Here is a 13,886-nt window from a genome sequence, read left to right as displayed (position 1 = left end):
GATTTTCGAACTCTGTTCGAGCTGTGATATACTGTAATCGTCTCGGCTCCTGCCGCTGTCACTGGGAGAGTGACTGCATTCTGTAGGGCTACAGGTTGATTTCACAATGCCACATTTAGTGAAATACAGGAGAAACCGCAAGGAAAACAATGTTTTAATAAATCTTCTTCTGTTTTTTTTTTATTGCGGTCTTTCACATTTGAATGCATACCTTGCAGTAAATCTTTCCAGATTACAGGCAGCCCAAACAGTTCTTAAGGCAGAATTCGAAGCCTATTTGACTTTCTGCTGATCACATTGAAGAGTTCACGAAGCATTTCCCTGCCTATCATGTGCCCGCAAACTGGTTTCTCCATTTTTCCGTGTTAGCGAGCACAACAGTCGGGAAACATGTAAGATAGTAGCTGTAAGGAGTGGGATATGAAACCACCCGTCTATTCAGAGGACCGGGACACCCAAGCAAGGAAAGACAAGAGTTCTTGAGTGTGGCGCCTTAGACCACTCGGCCATCCTGACGAGCTAGATAAAACGGTCTGTTAAAAGCACCAGTAAAGTAAATGCTTTGCAGGAGACGCGCCAAGTTCCCTGTTGGAGCCTAAACGGTTCGCGGAAATCAAATTTTCGGATCGATTCAGAGTGTGCTTTACAGCCTTTGTGTAATATTTTGATCTGCTAGGGTGCAGTCGTCTTCACAATCTGGATTATCTCATAAAGAGCGACGTCAGTGTAAAACAGCTATCATTTTTAAGAACAGACGTTGTTTTGCATTATTCTAATTGGTTTATTTTCCTGATTGCAATGTATTGTGAAGCATAAAAGCCAGCTGCATAAATCTCTAATTCGCGTCTTTGATGAAGGCGTTTCAAATAGCAGCCAGTGCAGGATTAACGCTTTTAGAGCATGTATTACATTGTAAATAGTAATACATAAGCTTAAATTCGCACACTGTTATTTAGACAGTGCCAACCAGTCTGACCTCCTGCAACTTTCTGTGCCGGCTGACTAGGTCTTACAGCAGCTGCAGCCAGAGTAGCCGTAATGGCAACACAGTGCTTGGAGTTCGGCTATTCTTCTGCAGAACCAGCGGTATCGGAATATATTGATCCGCATAAGAAGCGCTTTCGGTTTCTGATCGTTTTTATTGAGCGCTGCTCTAAACTTTACATTTGCTCGTACTAGTTTTCCCTATGAACAAAACACATTTCCCTAATTACATGATTTCACTTTTTTCTTTTCAACAAGTAGAAATAAATAAAATATAATTCCATATAAAAGCCCCAGGCAGGATGGTTGGTGGTCTAAGGCGTTGCATTCAGGTTGCAGTTTCTCCTTGAGGCGTTTGTTGAAATTCCACTTCTGACAAAGAAGTTAGAGTAGAAACGATAAAATCCCTAGGTAGAAAACATCTCTCATTTCACGTGTTTAATGTTAATTGTCTCAGTGGTTGCCTCGGTGATTGATGGATCTTCTCTCTTGCAGGGTGACGGCAATCTTCTTCAGAGAGGGAGTCTCACACGCACGGCTTTTCTTCATCAAGAGCGGAAACAACAGAAACAGGCTTCAAACTGAAATGAATTACTTCATGAGCGTTTATGACCGTCTATAAAAAGCTGAGAGCAAGTGAAAACGTCTTTTGAAATGAGGAAATGTCTGCTGACAGTAAACAGAGCTCACGCTGAGCTGCGGACAAGCGCTCCTCATTAGTACAGTGCTGAGTACCCCCGCTTGTTGCGCGGGAGACCGGGGTACGTTTCTGTGACAGGGCGCTGGTTTAATTTTTTAACAACCTGACTTCACTTAAAAAGTGTGTACTGTGTGTACTGTGTTTCAGACTTGTTAGTGCAGTAGAATATGGAGATCATCTCCAGCTCCGAAATCAAATGCAACAAAAAGTCATACTGAACAAAGTCAGAGCCCAGCTGAACGTGTGCTCAGTGTAGTGCTCAGGACTCAGGAGCATTGTTGAGTTCTAATTAGTACGAACTGCAGGGGTTCTGAATCAGAACATTTCAATTTATCTGATCAGTAAATTAAAATGCAGGACACTGTAAAATAGGATTATTACTGTGTCTCTGTCTCGTTTGTATATAACCGAATGTCCCTCACAGTTTAAAAGATACCAGTAAGGACACACAACTACTAATGTGATACTTATTGGAAATAGTCCCAAAACAAGCACGTCTGGCAGCTGGTAGACTCCTGTAATTTTGCAGTGACAGAACACTTAGAAGATGTGCAATCTATTTAAATATGAATTTACTAAATTTCAGTTCTCTTCACTCCCCGGCATAACTGAACTCTCACTGTCGCATACTAAAGGCTTTACATGCATTAGCTGTGATAAAGCTTCTAATAAACACATAATGAAACTTAGTTTTGTTCTTCATGGTGATCCTCTTCTCGATCCAAATGAAATGTTTAATATGATCCCCCGAGACAAAAAATGAGTCCATTTCCGCCTGGAATGATTGATGCCTCATCAAACATTTTGTAATATCCCCGGACGTTTATACAGTAGAATCTTGGTTCGTGGGTTAAATTCAAGGTAAAAAAGACTAATAAACGAGTTGGAAACGATGTCGATCTGTGATTTAAATCATCCGGAACATTGCACAACATTGGGCAGTATGTGACAGAGAGCAGCACCTGACATTCCTTCGATAGCTCAGCTGGTAGAGTGAAGGACTGTAGTGGGAACAGCTGGGAATCCTTAAATTGCTAGTTTGACTCCGGCTCGAAGGAAGGTACTTTAATCAAATAGTTAAAATAGCGAATCTGTTTCATTCAGACGTTGATCAAAAGCTCAATAAATGAAGAAGCAGAGGCTCCTGTTCTGAATTCAGCTCACGTCTGATTGTCTTGTTTTGGCCAAGATCTGATCTTTCAATTAAGGGACTACTCTGTCTGCTTTGTAATTCAAAAATACATACAAATGTCAAGTTTTTTGTAGATATAAAGGTTTTCTCTGTTTTCAAAGGATAGCTACTTAATTGGCTTTATGATTTGGTATTGATTTTGTATCGTTGTATTATTAAGTTTGTGCTTTCTGTGTTTTTATCGTATTGTGAACTTATTTTTTAAACAAATGCTTACAAAGGCAGACAAGGCACACATCTGTTTATACCAGCGGTGAATTGTACATTTTTATTAAGTACAATCTACTGTGCACTTTTGGGAGTATAACAGGTTCGATATAAAGTGGCAAAAATATAAAAGGGAAAAATACCCCAGACTGCGTGTAAAGGCCTCGTTGTGACTGTTTTATTTTTAGATAAAGATGGCGTACTGTGCACAAAATGTTGCAGAAACACAATCTGATATTTTAATAACTATTATTTTAATAATTTGACAAGTATGAGGCCCCGGATCCAAATCTTCAGTCCTGATATTTTTAAAAATGATATCTTCCCTTCCTCTCGTGGAAGTCACGCGATGTGAACAATTGTTTTTTTTTTCACGTTGCGATCCAAAGAGCCTCAGACGCACAGTCAACAGTAACCAAACCAGGATGGATTCTGCTGGGAGCCGGACTGAGCTCATTCTCACTCCCTGTGCTGAAAACAGAATTATCTCTTCCCCGAACATCGTCTACAGCTGCTAGATATTGCTCTGCGTCCTACTGCTCCAGCAATTCCTTTGACCAAAGACAGATCACTTGTGCGCTTTTAACCTTCTTGCAGCTACAGGCGAGACTGAAGCTGGAGATGTGAAGGCACCCGCTGGTGCATGTTCTCCAAATTTCACAATCGCGACAGACTTCTCTTTTTTTAAAAAAGTAGATATAGCCCTGAAAAAAGCATTAGCTTTATCAGTTTTTACATTAATCAAACATGATATTTTTATTACATTTGTTTAAACATATATAGCGCTTTTCTGGACACTCCACTCAAAGCGCTTTAGAGGTAATGGGGACTCCCCTAGTGCGCCAGAACACTCACCACACATCAGCTATTAGTGGGGAGGAGAGCAGAGTGATGAAGCCAGTTCAGAGATGGGGATTATTAGGAGGCCATGACTGGTAAGGGTCAATGGGAAATTGGGCCAGGATGCCGGGGTTACACCCCTACTCTTTCGAGAGACGACCTGGGATTTTTAATGACCACAGAGTCAGGACCTCGGTTTTACGTCTCAGCCAAAGGACGGCACCTGTTTACAGTCCAGTGTCCCCGTCATAATACTGGGGCATTAGAACCCACACAGACCCGCCCAGCGACAGAAACCAGACGGTACCGTGTGTCGGGCTCGGCTGCGAGCAGGACAATGACGTTACGGGGACAAAGTAGAGAAAATCAAAACGGTTCTATAAAAGACCTGTGTCAGCTGTCAGTTCACAGTCTGGACTCTAAATCCACTGATCCAATTTCAAATATCTCTAACACCTGAGCTGCGGCTTCTTTCGAGTAGTTATTCAGGAGAACATTATGTTAATCATATAGATGAAACGTTTAATATATTCAGGTGGGTAGCTACGTCAGCATTCGAATCTGCAAAGGAACAAGTAATACTGTAGGTTTATTCCATGCTGAAAATAGAAGAGAGAAAACAAACCTGAAGAAGGTTTCACAGCTGAAACGTTATGTTTTCTCTCTTCTCTTTTCAGCATGGAATAAACCTATTCCCAGTGGGCGGTGATTCGTCGAATATACGTATATTCACAGCGAAAATACGGCTATACGTATATAAACGTCGTTGCGACGTATAATCAACGTCGAATTGCAACCGTAAAATTGACGACATTAATAAACGCATATATAACGTCGAAAACACATCTAACACAGTGCCTGAGGCTTTTTACTGTATATATCGTGTGTGCCGCAACTAGGAGTATACGGCACTCTGCATAGTGTACGAAGTAAATTTATTTTATTATTTTATTAATAAATATAATAAATAAATTAATTACTGTGAAAATAATTTACTTCGTACTTCGTACTTCGAAGTAAATTTATTTTATTATTTTATTAATAAATATAATAAATAAATTAATTACTGCGAAAATAATTTACTTCGTACACTGTGCAGAGTGCCGTATACTCCTAGTTTTAAAACTGACAAAAATGTAGAAAACACGTTTCTCACTTAGAATTTAAGATGGGGGTGGGGTATTACTAGTAGCGGCGCAGAACTCACCATGGTGCAATTCATTTACGTGACGGGCTAGTGGTTTAATGGATAACGCGTCTGATTTCGTTTTATAAGATTGTCGATTCGACTTCTCCCGGGGTTTTGTGATTTAAATCAGGCTTTTTGTGCAGTGTGCCTTTTCTCTTGTCGTGTTCAAGATGATTCGCTGCATAAGCTCCTGACTGGGTGTTTTGTACTGCTCTGTTATTTCATTCAGATTACTTAAGTGGTGTACAGATAAAACCCAACTGCGTGGTGTAATTTCCGGGTTCGGCAAACACATGCAACACAGCACCTGCAAACACATCAGCTGATCTCGACGTGAGTTGAACACACAACTTTCTGATCTGGAGTCAGACACGCTACCGTTGCACCACTAGGTCACTCGCCACAAGTGCTTTTAACTCCCCCAAAGAGAAAAATCAGCGTCCCTGAAAAAGATTTTTTTCATTCTCTCCTGTGAGGAGCGCCGCTCTTCCAACGAGGGTCTCTTCTTCCCAGACCACAGATTATTCTTCCCGCCAGTCTCTCTCACAGAGAGCAGACACACCGTCTCCACTAATGTGTTTACTACATCTATATATCTGACCCCCTACAGCCCCGATATACAGCCCGGATATTCGATATTCCCCAATAAAGAACAAAAAATATTCCTGGATAGGATATTTACCACCAGCCTCGTGAACATCTCATCTTGACCTCTTCAAGGAGGAGCACAATTAACACAGAATCCTCTCTCCATTTAGCAAATAACACAAAACACTGTTTACATGTCAAGACAGAAAACCAGGCTGCTCCAGGTGAGGCTTAAACTCACAACCTCGGCATGACCACTAATGGTGTCATTTTACATGGCCTGAACCAGGAAAGAGTTTGGAAGTTATGTCAAGAAGTTATGGTGTTGTTTTAATACTTGCCTACTCTTTTAATTTTTCGGTCAAATCTTTTATTTGGGAGTACTTTCAATTGATGTTAATCCTTGTCCCGATGCACGATTCTGGGCCATGGTGCATCTTGAATAATGTTCTTATAGGCTTCAGTTTGGAAAAGTGCGCTCTTCAGAAGCTACCGAAACCGCTAATGGTTACATAACACCTAATGCAAAAGCAACGGTCGGGTTTGAAAAAGAATATTACTTGCTATGAATACAAACACTGTTACAGGAGGGGTGTTAGGGCTATTTTAGCTTAGATCATCCATTCATCTTACATTTCTTCTCCATCTATATCAACAGCGAAATCGCTACTGAGCGCTAAAGGCAGGTCCTGGTAATACAATCTTCTTAAGAAAACATTTTTCAAACTATTTCTACTACCATACGTCAAGTAAAAGATACCGATTGCACGCAACTAATAAAATCTCTTTTCCAGGGACCTTGTAGCTAGATGCAAATTACAATCGAAAATGTATCAGCTTTAAAATGTTCTTTTGGATCCACAGGATGATCAGCATGAACCATCAAAGAGCCTGTAGCTGCAAGAAGGTTAAAAGCGCACAAGTGATCTGTCTTTGGTCAAAGGAATTGCTGGAGCAGTAGGACGCAGAGCAATATCTAGCAGCTGTAGACGATGTTCGGGGAAGAGATAATTCTGTTTTCAGCACAGGGAGTGAGAATGAGCTCAGTCCGGCTCCCAGCAGAATCCATTCTGGTTTGGTTACTGTCAGACTGTGCGTCTGAGGCTCTTTGGATCGCAACATGAAAAAAAAAGAACAAAAAACATTTGCTCACATCTTGTGATTTCCACGAGAGGAAGAGAAGATATCACAATATCGTGCACAGTACGCCATTTTTTTCTAAAAATACAGTAGATTGTACTTAATAAAAATGTACAATTCATCGCTGGTATAACAGATGTGTGCTGTGTTTGCCTTTGTAAGCATTTGTTTAAAAAAGAAGTTCACAATATGATAAAAAACACAGAAAGCACAAACTTAATAATATAACGATACAAAATCAATACCAAATCATAAAGCCAATTAAGTACCTATCCTTTGAAAACAGTGACATTTGTATCTACTTTTGAATTACAAATCAGACAGAGTAGTCTCTTAATTCAAAGATCAGATCTTGGCCAAAACAAGACAATTAGATGTTAGTTGAATTCGGAACAAGAGCCTCTGCTTCATCGTTTATTGAGCTTTTGATCAACGTCTGAGTGAAAAAGATTCGCTATTTTAACTCTTTGATTAAAGTTCACAAAAGCACCTTCCTTCGAGCTGGAGTGAAAACAGCGACTTAAGGATTCCTAACTGTTTCTAATATAGTCCGCCACGCTACCAACTGAGCTATCGAAGGGATCTAAAGTACTCCTCTCTGGCACATATTGCCCAATGTAGTGAAATATTCCGGGTGATTAATTCGACATCAAGTTTCCAACTCGTTTCCTTAGTCTTGTTTACCTTGAATTTAAGCCACAAACCAGGATTCTACTGTATAAACTTCCGGGGATGTTACAAAATGTTTGATGGGGCATCAATCATTACAGGCGGAAATTCACTCCTTTTTTTTCTCGAGGCATCATATTAAACATTTCATTTGGATCGAGAAGAGGATCATCATGAGAGACAGAACAAACTGTTTGATTCCGTCTTTATTGGGAGCTGTATCACAGCTAATGGATGTAAAGCCTTCAGTATGCGATAGTGAGAGTTCAGTTATGCCAGGGAGTGGGAGTGAAGAGAACTGAACTGAAATTGAGTAAATTCATATTTAAATAGAGTGTAAATCATCAAAGTGTTCTGTCACTTAAAACGTATTACAACACTACCAGGAGTGGGGATCGAACCCATGTGGACTTTCGTCTATTGGATCTTAAGTCCAACACCTTAACCACTCGGCCATCCTGGTCTATAGCAATATGCTGCTCAGTTGTTTAACATTTACATATGATTCAACAATTAAAAAAAATAAACCAGCGCCCTGTCACAGAAACGTACCCCGGTCTCCCGCGCAACAAGCAGGGGTACTCAGCACTGTACTAACGAGGAGCGCTTGTCCGCAGCTCAGCGTGAGCTCTGTTTACTGTCAGCAGACATTTCCTCATTTCCAAAGACGTTTTCGCCTGCTCTCAGTAATTAATGTCGGTTTGAAGTCTGTTCCTGTTGTCTCCGCTCTTGACGAAGAGCAGCCTAACGTAGGAGACTCCCTCTCTCCAGAATTTTGCCATCACCCTGCAAGAGAGAAGAGCCATCAACCACCGAGGCAACCACTAAGACACTTAACATTAAACACATGAAATGTGAGATGTTTTTTTACTTAGGGATGTTATCGTTTCTACTCTAACTTCGTTGTCAGAAGTGGGATTTGAACAAACATCTCTAGGGGAAACCACAACCTGAACGCAACGCCTTGGACCATCAGCCATCCTGCCTGTGGCGCTTAAATGGAATGATATGTTTTATTTATTTCTACTTGATGAAAAAAAAGTAAAATGTATTTAGGGAAATGTCTTTTTTCATGGGGAAAACAAGCCTGAGCAAATGTAAAGTTTAGAGCAGCGCTCAATAAAAACTATCTGAAACCGGTAGCGCTTCTTATGCGGATCAGTATTTTCCGATACCACTGGTTCTGCAGAAGAAATAAGAAAAGCTGAACTCCAAGCACTGTGTTGCCATTACTGCTACTCTGGCTGTAGCTGCTATAAGATCTACTCAGCGGGTACAGAATGTTGTATGAGGTCGGACTGGTTTGCGATGTCTAAATAACAGTATGCGAATTTTCAGCACAGGGAGTGAGAATGAGCTCAGTCCGGCTCCCAGCAGAATCCATTCTGGTTTGGTTACTGTCAGACTGGGCGTCTGAGGCTCTTTGGATCGCAACGTGAAAAAAAAAGAACAAAAAACAATTGCTCACATCGTGTGATTTCCACGAGAGGAAGGGAAGATATCACTTTAAAAAAAAAACAGAACTGAAGATTTGGATCCGGGGCCTCATACTTATCAAATTATTAAAATAATAATTATTAAAATATCAGATTGTGTTTCTGCAACATTTCGTGCACAGTACGCCGTATTTAACAATAAAACAACAGTCACAACGAGGGCTTTACACGCAGTCCGGGGTATTTTCCCCTTTTATATTTTTCCCACTTTATATCGAACCTGTTATACTCCCAAAAGTGCAGAGTAGCTTGTAAATAAAAATGTACAATTCACCGCTGGTATAAACAGATGTGTGCCTTGTTTGCCTTTGTAAGCATTTGTTTCAAAAATAAGTCCACAATACGTTAAAAACACAAAAAACACAAACTCAATAATATAACGATACAAAATCAATTCCAAATCATAAAGCCAATTAAGTACATATCCTTTCCTTTGAAAACAGAGAACACCTTTATATCTACAAAAAAAAAACGTGACATTTGTGTATACTTTTGAATTACAAAGCCGACAGAGTAGTCCCTAAATTCAAAGATCAGATTTTGGCCAAAACAAGACATTCAGACGGGAGTTTAATTCGGAACAAGAGCCTCTGCTTCGTGGTTTATTGAGCTTTTGATCAACGTCTGAGTGAAAAAGATTTGCTATTTTAACTCTTTGATTAAAGTTCACAAAAAGCACCTTTCTTCAAGCCGCAGTCGAACCAGCGACCTAAGGATGCCTCACCATTTCCACTACAGTCCTCCGCGCTACCAACTGAGCTATCGAAGGGAAGTTAGGAAGACTGTTTATCTTGAATTTAAGCCACGAATCAGGTTTCTGCAGTATGAACTTCCGGGGATATTACAAAATGTTTGATGGGGCATCAATCGTTCCAGGCGGATATTGACACCTTTTTTTCTCGAGGGATCATATTAAACATTTCATTAGTATCGAGAGGAGGATCACCATGAGACACAGAACAGTTTCATTCTGTCTTTATTAGAAAGTAGTGTTTGTGCTACATTAATACTATTTTCGTGGAAATATAGAAGTTGTAATTTTTAAAACTTATATTTGAATCGAAATGTGGTTTTGAGTTAAATATTAGCATGTTAATGTAATTAGTTTGTGTTTGTCATTACTATATATATTCCCATGTTACTATAATTTGAAGCTGAAGTTTACTAGTTGTGTTTTTTATGATGATTATCATGTTTATTACAATATTGTATAAAATGCATAATTTGAACTACATATTTTTCAGGTGTGAATAATTGTATATTTTCAGAATAAATTTCTAAACCAAATCATTGGCTTGATTTACTAGTTTCTACACCTGTAAGACCTATCTTTGATGTATAATAGACCTTTAACTACATAGGTATAACAGTCCTCTAAATGTATCCGTATAATAGAACTCCAACCATTTATGTATAATGGACATACTGTATAATCAGAGATGTCTAATTGACGTATAATGATATACGTATATTAGAATTTCATTCTAGACCCATTACGGACCACATTTATATGTCTAAGGTATGCGTTTAATCAACGTACTGTATATTCTACAGTACATCTTTTGCCCACTGGGGAGACACTACAACAGGTAACACCCCGTGTGAAAAATCATGAGCATCTGTAAAAGCTCTCTACCTGCCCGCTCTTAACAGAGACGTGACGAGGGTCTAAAGGGACATTTTGAGCCGTAGAAACATTTTATCATTCTGTACTTTCCTGTGCAGTCAGGCCAATTCCACTTCAACTGCGCCCGACAACGGAGGTCGTTTTGAAAACAACGAGAGTAAAGGGACACTGCACGTCTGCAGAACATCACGTCCGAGTTTCAGGACAGTAACATCAGTGATTGGAAGCTAGGGAGTTTCAGGTCTGTTATAGGTTCATGAAAGTTATACCTTTGCAATAAATATTTCAGAATCCCAGTCAAATCCAGTACAATTGCTGCACAGATCTGCATTCTACAATAAGAAAACTGTCCGTTTAATCAAACACACCGCATAAAGCATTTTTAAAACAGGAGATATTGTTTTGGAATGCATCTTTCTATAAAAATAAAATGATTTGAAGGGCGCTATAAGCAGAGGTGTGAAAGCCTGCTCTACAGAAGAACTATATCCAGAGGTGCCAAATAAGTCGAGGTTTCACCTCGTGAGAGAAAGCATCTCAGAAAACGAAGTTGCAGTTGCTTCCATGCGTCATAACACCACTAGGTCAAACAACAAGAGCTGAAGAGCCGCTGTCGAGAGTAACGCGGCCGAGCTCTCTAAGGAGCTGGATTAAAGCTCCAGTCTCTTCATGAGCATCTGTTGGAGTCACACCGCTGCTATGTATCTCCTTGTTAAAACTCTTTTAAGGTGCGGTGGCCAAGTGGTAAGGCATTGGTTTTATAAACCCAAGTTTGTGGGTTCAAGCCCCGCCTGTGTCTGCTTCATTTGTCACCACTTTCCTTTAGTTTCAAAGTCTTAAAAAAACTCGCAATGTAGGAGTCTCTGTAGTAAGAAGAACATAACTGTCGCCAGTAATTAGGGTTCTTGCATATTCTGCCCTGTTTTTTATTCTACAAAGCCTGTCTCTCTTCACACCCATCTTCCGAATGATCGCCTCAGCATTGGGAAGGAACGTGCATTTGGTATAGATCCACTCCACAGTCTGATCACAAACAGATCGAGTGAGCTGTCAGTCTAGGTTGGAAGTAAGGTTCGAAAGCACTTAAAATCTGACTTAGGAACGAGAAGACCGTGTTTTTTTTTTAAACAAGAAAACGATAAAATTATATAAGTAGTGGGACAAAACATTGTCTGCCTGCAAGACTATGTCATGCTTAACGCCACAAATTGTTTTCGTCCAGTCGTGTCAATCGTCCTAAAGTTACGGAAAATCGGATGCAACTGGTGCATTCAGCATACATTTCTTCAGGATAGTCGTATGGTTTAAAATTATGAATTCATAGGTTCGTGTCTTTTAAGCTTTGTGTTCCGCTCTCCAAATAGAGGCTTGGGTTCAAATCCCACTCCTGACAATTTTACCCTGTCTTACACTGTTCCAGTCCTCTTGTGCTCGCTGGCAATCACAATAGGAGGCAAACAGAGAAACTGCTTAGCAAGAACATAATGGACAGGAAAAAGCTTAGTGAATGCTTGAATGTGATTAGCAGAAGTAAGGTATGCATTCAAATGTTGAAGCCCGAATTATAAAAGCAGCAGAAGAAAGGTGCAGCACAATGCAATTTGTGAGAATTCGTGGGATTTTATGTTGCTTGGACTTCTTTCAAGCCTACGAAGGGAGTCACCCCTTTCCATTTTCATTTTCAAACTTCAGAACCGAATAACAAAAAGGTTTCATGTAAGACAGCATTCCGTTGGAAATACGGGTTCCACAATGTATTTGGCGAACCTGAATGAAATATTTTAGTGCCTGCTCAAATCCGAGGAATTAAAAAAAAAACTTGGAAAATCAACTCTTGCAGTAAATATCATAAATTTAAAGCGTGTAGTCTGCATGAACAGAGCAACGCAGCAGTCTGTAAAAATGAAGCCACAAGTCCTCTTTTATCTCGGGCAGTGCATTCCAATAAGATGGCTCTGCAGAAGACATGAGAAATGCCGAATTCGTTGTTGCCATTATTGCTACTCCTGCTACTGTAGTTTTAAGCTCTAATCAGCGGGCATGTACAGTTGTACAGGGGCTAGACTACTTTGCGCCGTCCAAATTCCATTATGTGAATTTAAGGTTTTATTAATAACAGAATTAACTATACAATGCGTGCTCAAAAACCGCTACACATTAGCTTAAAAAGCAGCCGTGTTTTAACAAAGTGTGGTATTCGAACAGTAAACACTGAAGTATTTAATACTTACTTGTGAGCAGATCTTCCTCGATTCAGACACACTCCTGCTCACCCGATGCTTTCAGAGCAATATCTGAAACGAGGCTCAAAATGGAAAGAAAGCTGAATCAGGCAAAGGTCATAAGGCACTCGGGATCACTGAACACTATCACGTCCTGCTTGCACTGTCCAACTAAAAGCTTAGAGGGATCAGAAAGGACACAAAAAACCCTTGAATCCACAATCTTGAACTTAAGGGTCGCCAGGTCTCCTCTATTACAACAGTAATATTACTAGCGTTGATTCAACATAGTATAGTAGGCTGAGACTTTGAATGCAATGGGATGGTGGCCAAGAGCTAAGTTGTCGGTCTTCTAAACCTACTGTGCCTTCCTTATTCACCGCCATGTTATTTTATCTAGCTCATCAAGTAACTTGCAAAACGTCTCTACTTGTTACTCTGTCTCAAAATTGTAGTGCAAAGTTATCTGTTAAAGCCTTAACAGAATGCAGAAATCAAATATATGGGATTTGTTAAGAACTTTATTGTCTTTTCACAAATTAATACAGAATAATACAAAGAAGACATTTTATAGTCTTATATTGAAACCATGAAACCTATGCACACATTCACAAGAGATTACAATAGAAAAACGCATTTGCTCCAGAAAATTAGATCGCATATGATGTTAAATAATTTCTTAAAATCACACTAAATTGCGATCTTGAAACCAAAATTAGAAATATTGAAAACAACCTTTGTTCCCCAGGAAGAAAAGCTGTTTTACACTGATGGGACCCGGTTTTAGGTAATCAAGATTGGGAAGACAACTGCGCCCTAGCAAAGGAAAATGTTACACAAACTTTGGAAAGCACACTCTGAATCCATCCGTATATTTGATTTCCAAGATCCGTTCAAGGCAACTTGGCTCGTCACAAGCAAATCATTTCAGGGAAGAAATTCAGTTTAGTCAACTACTGGTGCATTCAGCACAGCTTTTGCTCTTGCTTGTCAGGATGGCTGAGTGGTCTAAGGTGCCAAACTCAAGAATGT

General features: G+C 39.8%; 2 non-coding genes across 2 annotated transcripts; one reads left to right on the top strand and one right to left on the bottom strand.

Moving 5' to 3' along the window:
* Nucleotides 1-7,889: 7,889 nt before the first annotated feature.
* On the bottom strand, nucleotides 7,890-7,972 carry trnal-uaa (transfer RNA leucine (anticodon UAA)). The gene has a single exon. It is a non-coding gene; the product is annotated as a tRNA-Leu (tRNA).
* Nucleotides 7,973-11,359: 3,387 nt separating this feature from the next.
* Nucleotides 11,360-11,431, top strand: trnai-uau (transfer RNA isoleucine (anticodon UAU)). Its single transcript has one exon. It is a non-coding gene; the product is annotated as a tRNA-Ile (tRNA).
* Nucleotides 11,432-13,886: the final 2,455 nt, after the last annotated feature.

Source organism: Atractosteus spatula, unplaced genomic scaffold (genome assembly GCF_055471065.1).
Source record: "Atractosteus spatula isolate fAtrSpa1 unplaced genomic scaffold, fAtrSpa1.hap1 Scaffold_87, whole genome shotgun sequence".
Classification (NCBI taxonomy): domain Eukaryota; kingdom Metazoa; phylum Chordata; class Actinopteri; order Semionotiformes; family Lepisosteidae; genus Atractosteus; species Atractosteus spatula.
Note: the sequence above shows the minus strand (reverse complement) of the source record. Positions and strands in the feature narration are given on the sequence as shown.